The sequence below is a fragment of the Medicago sativa genome, chromosome 3, assembly GCF_051527215.1.
Source record: "Medicago sativa cultivar Bolivia chromosome 3, Bolivia_mono, whole genome shotgun sequence".
Taxonomy (NCBI): Eukaryota; Viridiplantae; Streptophyta; class Magnoliopsida; order Fabales; family Fabaceae; genus Medicago; species Medicago sativa.
Genome location: NC_140751.1, coordinates 33170791 through 33177627, shown reverse-complemented (window position 1 = coordinate 33177627; position 6837 = coordinate 33170791).

The following is a 6837-nucleotide window of genomic DNA, read 5'->3' as shown; positions in this document are numbered from 1 at the left end:
TTCAAGGGTAAGGAACAAAAGCTGAAACGGTACCGTAAAGGAGGACTCCCAAACAATGAAGAGGGAGCCACATCAACTGATCCTTAGGGATGGTCATCAGTCAAGCTAGTGACGGTAAAGAAGCGCTGAGTGGGAGGCAACCCACTATTTATTTTTTCAGGTATGATTTTATTGCTTTTAAAAAAAATAAAAACACAAAAATATTTTTCTTTTCTTTTAATACAAGGCAGGAAAGTTTAAAAATTTATTCAAGGATACCTCTTGCCAAGAAAGTCATGCAAGGTACTGATGTCTGGCATGATTTTCTCCTCAAAAGTTTTTCAAAGATTCAATGAACTCAGGCATTTTTCAAGAAAACAAAATTTTTGGCCTGAGAAAGCAAGGAATTCCCCCCTGTACATTCAAAATCGCGCCGCGCCTATATATGGCCGCAGCGCGATTTTTAGAAGCAGCAAAGGTGACCCCCTGTTTCACCAAAATCGCGGCACGCCAATATACAAGGCGCGGCGCGATTTTGGCTGTTATGTGAAAAAAAAAATAGCCGTTGGAACTTATAGCCGTTACTAGCCGTTACAAACTTGCCCGTTATTTCCCGTTACAATGCAAAATCGTGCCGCGCCTTGTATATTGGCGTGCCGCGATTTTGCCCAAACAGCACTATAAAACCTTCACTGTTCATCACCATTTTCATTCCATTCTTCCTAACTTTCTCTACCAAAACTTCCCTAAACTTCTACTCACGAATTTTTATCATCTTCATCTCCTTTTTCACTTCCTAAACATCATCTACCCATAATCCTATCATCAATTCATCAATCCAAACCACCATCAAACCACTATCATTCCCAACTTTCCCAAACTTCACAAAACTTCCCTTTCACCATCTTCCTAAACCACAAATGGCCTCAAACCAAAGAAACACCCGCTCAAAGAAAACCACCAACCCAAAACCATCCACAAGCAAATCCAAACGCCCTCGTGCCGCATCCGAACCACCCGAAAACGCCATCCATTTCATCAATGACCTAGCCCAAGAGTTCCATCAATCTATGAAGAGTTTTGAAGTCATAGGGGAGAGGAAGTTTGATTTCACAAAGCTTGTGAAATATCCTTTCTTTGAGTCTGAATTACGAAGGAGGGGGTGGACGAGATTGAATGAGATGATCGACGAGGCAAACAACAAAACGGTGATCGTCGAATTCTTTGCAAACGCAAGGGTGTCCGATACACCCTTTCAATCTTTTGTTCGAGGCAAATACATTGATTTCAGCCCGGATGCTCTCAATGCATGGCTGAATGTTCAAGCACCGGAGGAGTGTTGGGTTGAAAAATTGAGGAGGGATAGATTTGCTATTACGGAGGATACCTTTGATGAGATCATCACCACCATGTGTAGGCCTGGGTCGACTTGGAAAAAGTCCCGGATGCTTACTTATGCGGAGATGCTGCCGGTACCCAAGGCATGGGTGTCTTATGTGGTCCAGACTCTCGAGAGTGCATCTTGCACTTATGAAATTCCTCTCAAGAGGGTGCTTGCTGCCTATGCCATCATCAAGGGGCACCCTATAGATATTGGCCGCCTCTTGGCCAATAGTCTTCATGATCTAGCAACCGGAAACACCACACAATTGGGGCATGGGAGTCTAATTAATTGGTTGTGTGAGCAACAGTTGGTGCCGGCTTATGACAGTGATCTCAACACAAGCAATATGAAGCCGATCACCGACTCGGTCATGGATGGGTTTGTGAAGAAATATGAGGGCTATATGAAGGAGAGAGAGAGGGAGGCAGCAAGGCAACAACAAATGGAGCAAGGAGGGAGTAGTAGCCAAGGGGGTTATGCTCCTCTTCACCCAAAGCTTGAGGAATTCATGCATGTGCAAGCTAATTGGATGAATGAGACTTCGGACCAGCTATGGGTGAACCGTCCTAGGTTCTCAGCTGCGTTTGCTGCGGAGGCTCAATTGCATATGGGTCCGATTAGTGGGTCTTATGAGAGGTTTGGAGGCTCCCGTGAGCGCATGGAGCAATATTTTACACATCAAGAAGAGTATGGTCTGCGCATGAGGAGGGAAATCACTGATGATTTCAATGCCACCGAGCAAGATCAAGGGGATGGCATCTTTGAAGGATTAAGGACACCGGGGGCTGGACACTCGGATGATGATGTGAACATGGGCTGATCTACTGATGGATTAGCATTTTCTGCTTTGTATTTTATTTTCAGTTATTTTTCTTTTGATGTATTTTCTTTATTTTCTTTTTAATGTCGAAGTCCATTGAACTTATTTCCCTATTGTAATTGCTCCTGCACTTGTTTATTATTAATGAATTTGTTTTGTTTCATGTGACCTATTCCAGTTTAGTAACAGTTGTTTGATGAAACGGTATTCCAAAAGTTCTAAAGGAGGGGTGACTTGATTCAAAGGCGAAGTGTACGGCGTTGCTAGGTAGTCACATACTCCCAGAAATCTCAGCCATAAGGTTCATTGCCAAATTTGTTTTTCAATTTACTTAAATTTAGATTAGTTTTCCATGCAACTACATTTCTAGAACTTGCATTGTTTCTCTATTATTGATTGGTCTTTGTCAATTACATACTGAGGCAAAAGTGCTTGGTCCTGTGAGCCTTTTTGAAGCCTACCCTGTTTTAATTTGTTAAATTTATCCTTTCTTAACCAATTGTGAGCCGGTAGGATTAGAACTTTTTGTTCGGTGACAAACTACATTACAAGCCTAGAGACTTTTAGGATTTGTCCCTTAATGTATTTTCTGAGTTAAGGCATTGTAGTATGTTGCTAAAGATTAAGTTTGGGGTTGCTATTGGAATTTGCAACCAACTAAGTTTGGGGTGGGGGTACTAGAGAATAAGAGAACAAAAATGAAAGAAATATGAAATTGTCATGCAAAATACACACAAAAATGGTGTATCAAAAAAAAAAAAAGAAATTGAATGATGAAAAAGGGACAAAACATTGAAAATCCGAGTAACTTCAAACTCGATTGTCCCTAAATGTTAAAAATGTTCTCTAGTACCTTTGCTTTGATTGTATTTCCACAAGGTGAATGAATGAAGGATTGAATTTTGTGCTTTAACTTCCGTAGGAATGCCTAACTCAAATTTTGTGTAGCCTACTTATCCAAATATATCCCACCTTCACCTAAGCCCCGTTATAACCCTAAAGACCTCAAAAGTGTGTAATGATATTGACTTTGATTGATGTTTAGAAACTTTTCAAGCGTATGGTAATATGTAGACCTGCATGTCGACTGGTAGAACCCTATTTCATATTGATGCGTGGAGTTGTGAACTGGTGGATGCGAACAAGTCAAACTAGCTCATCTTTAGCTAGAAGGAGAATGAACTTTTGGGTACTATCGTTTTGTCAGGTAACTGTTATTTTACTGTCGTTTGTCACTGTTGCAAGCAAATTCCTTGAGGACAAGGAATGGTTTAAGTTTGGGGTTGTGATGACATCCTGTCATTACGTAATATTAGGGACTTATTGTGACATTTTGATAGAGTTCTCATGCAATTTATACTGTTATGGAGTGCAAAAAGCTTAAAATTTGAAGTATGTTCGAAGGAAATCGCGCCACGCCAATTTCAAGCCGTGCTGCGATTTTTGAAGCAAAATTACACACTTCCTGTAAAGAGAAAATCGCGGCACGCCTATATACATGGCGCGGCGCGATTTTGATGGGTCAGGCCCATGACTTCTATAAATACTGCACTCAATCTGAAGAACAAGGGTTACGATTTTGGAGAGCAAAGTACGATTTTGAGACATCAGAGACGGCTAGAAGGGCGATTTCTTCATCCTTTTACCAATTCATGTATGTTTTAATTATTTCATTGATTATGCTATTTGTAAACTCGATTATGAGTAGCTAAATCTCTCAGAGATTAGGTCAGAGATGAATCTATGTAACCCTAATTGATACATGTTGCTGTGAAACTCTATTACTTATTAATGATATTCTAGTTTTCATTCAATTCAATTGTTCTTAATGCTTTTTATATCCTGATCAAATATAAACATGATTTTGTGAGAACGAATGACTACTGACCATAGCTTTCGACTTAGACCTAATTGAATTGTTCTAATAAACATGGTTAGTCTAGGAATGGATAATCGTTTGTTAGTGATATTAGGTTAACGTGCTTAAACCTTTGATGATTATTAGACCACCTAAGGAATTAGGGGCTGTAGTTTAAAAAGAGGGTCCTAACTCAAGGGATTGATTAGGGCTAATTTGTTAACTATCGTGAAACTAGAGAATCATTAGTAATAATAGGTGCAGTAACCAATTAGGGGAAACATAGAGGATTCGAAGACCTGATCTCATCTCTCTCCATATTTTCTTAATCAAACCTATTTCTTTTATTTGATTTCTTAAAATCAAACCAAATCTACTGCCTAGTGGCAAACTAAAATAAACCTTTATACATCCTATTTTTATAACGCAATTGAATTATTGAAGTTAAAAACAGTCCTCGTGGGATCGATATTTTTACTACTTCGATAGTATTTGGTGCACTTGCCAGACCTCTATCAAATCATATGATATATCTAGGGTTTTCTAGTATAAGTTTAGTTGCCCTTTTCTTGCCATGCTTGCTAAACATGTTAATACTTGTCATATGAGTGTTTTATATGTATCATGTGATCAAATATGTTTCAAAATACTTAGAGGCACTTGGTTTGAGGTTTTTGGGCTTAAAATACCATTTTTACAAGTTCTGAACTATCATAACTCGCCATGGCGAGCTATTACTCGCAATGGCGAGCAAAATGGCCGTCCTGGAGGGTTGCTCGCAACCAACTCGCAATGGCGAGTGGTGCAACTCGCAATGGCGAGTAAGGACAGCTCGCAATGGCGAGCAAGTGGTTCCTTCTGGTGCCGCTTGCTCGTTCTGGCAGATTTGATGATTTTCGTTCCGGATCTTTTGTGCAGTCTTTTATAAATGTAAACCCCTCAAACCAAAGTCCTAAATGATGATCAATGAAAGCAAGATTATTATGAAATGAAGCAAGTATTAGGCATGTTAGTAAGGCATGGTATACGAGAGAATCAAGTCATGAATTGGGTAGTAAGTTACTCATTAAGCAAGGGAAAACTAGAGCCTCGACATAGTTGTCGAGAACTAGCTAGTTAGCAAGAATTCCTAGATGTTAAGATGCGAAGTTTATTATCTTCGCCCATGAACAAGAATAAGATAACATGTATGTTAGGATGTGGTTTGATTAGTTAATCACTCCACCATGATTAAGAATGTTCAAGCATGAACAAGTAAGACTTTACCATTAATCGGATCGACTAAGGTTCTGAGGTAAACATGTAAGCATAAATAGGTTTAACCTATCATGATATGTTATGTTATGTTTAAAATGAATAAGTGTAGGTGGCATGTCTCTTGCTATCCACATCAGGGGGATACAAGGGGTTCTCATGATGAGAACGATTCAAGCCGTAAGGGACCCGCATGTCACTGAGTAAACAAGACGTAGGTGCTCGTGTCTCTTGTTATCCACGCCAGGGGGATACGGGAGGTTCTCGACCTAAGGGGAACGGTTTAAGCCGCAAGGGACCCGCACTACACCGAGGGAGTCCGATGTACGTACATCGGTCATGTATGGGATTGATCTCGGGTTTACTCCACCTGGGACTATCCGTAAAATGAATCAAGATAATTAATGTTTGTTCAACGCTAACCAAGTATGACCCTAACTATGTTATGTTTATGTAAGAATGAAATTATGTATGATTATGTTTATGAGTAATAGCACAAGATGCTATCGGATAAGTTCAAGTCAGGAAATAGAGAAAGTAAAGAATGTTATGCCGATGACGATCTTAGGTTCCCCTAATCGTCCGGTTTAGGATTGTGTCATGAATATGTTATGTTAAGTCTTGATGCGGTTACCGTATCATGAGTTAGCGGTCCTAGAATCCCTTGATCGCCATGACACACATGATTATAGTAAGCCTATGACAAGTTAAGATAAGATTATGACGGCTCTAGTATGCACTACCGTCTAGTATGCAAGTCCCACACACGTATAATCAACCGTTAGGTTGTAAAGTAGACACGTGGTGACCGTAGGTTTCCCCTTGAGGTTGCCTATAGCCTAGGAATTAGGGGAACTCGCTGAGACATTATGTCTCATCCCAATCCTTATTTGTTTCAGATAAGCAAGTTGGTATGCAAGCTTGAAGCGGATGGATGTTTCAACAAGTGCGCGCTCGTATCACTACAAGATGCCAAGAATATCAAGGATGAAATTTTCTATGTATGTATAAGATAATTATGTTATAGTATGTACGAACGCAATTTGTTGTAAAAATATTCATTCGAAAATTTTATTGTTGTATATTTTAATGTATCCAGTACTAAATTCAACGCATGTGCTAGACTTTCTAGATACGTCTAGTATGGGTGTTACAGAACATTACCAAAAGTGTTCTTGTTCCAAGTCTTGAGAGCTTCTTTCAACATTTTGAGCTTCTGGGACAAGATAAACATGGGGCACCCAGAGATCTGGTTGTTCCAACATTGTTTGACAACATTAATACAGTCCGGATGAGAAATCCACATTTTCATAAATTTGAAGGAGGATGAGAATTGAGCAGTTTGGGTTTGGAATTCAAAGAGTAATGGGAAATGGTCAGACCTAAGTTTGGTTAGGGTACAGACATTTATGGTTTGACAAGCATTGATCCAGTCATGGTTGACAATAACCCTATCTAATCTTTTTTGAGTCTTATTTCTGCCTCTCCTGCCATTTGACCAAGTATAAGCAGCACCTTTGGTATGAAGATGGATCAAATTGT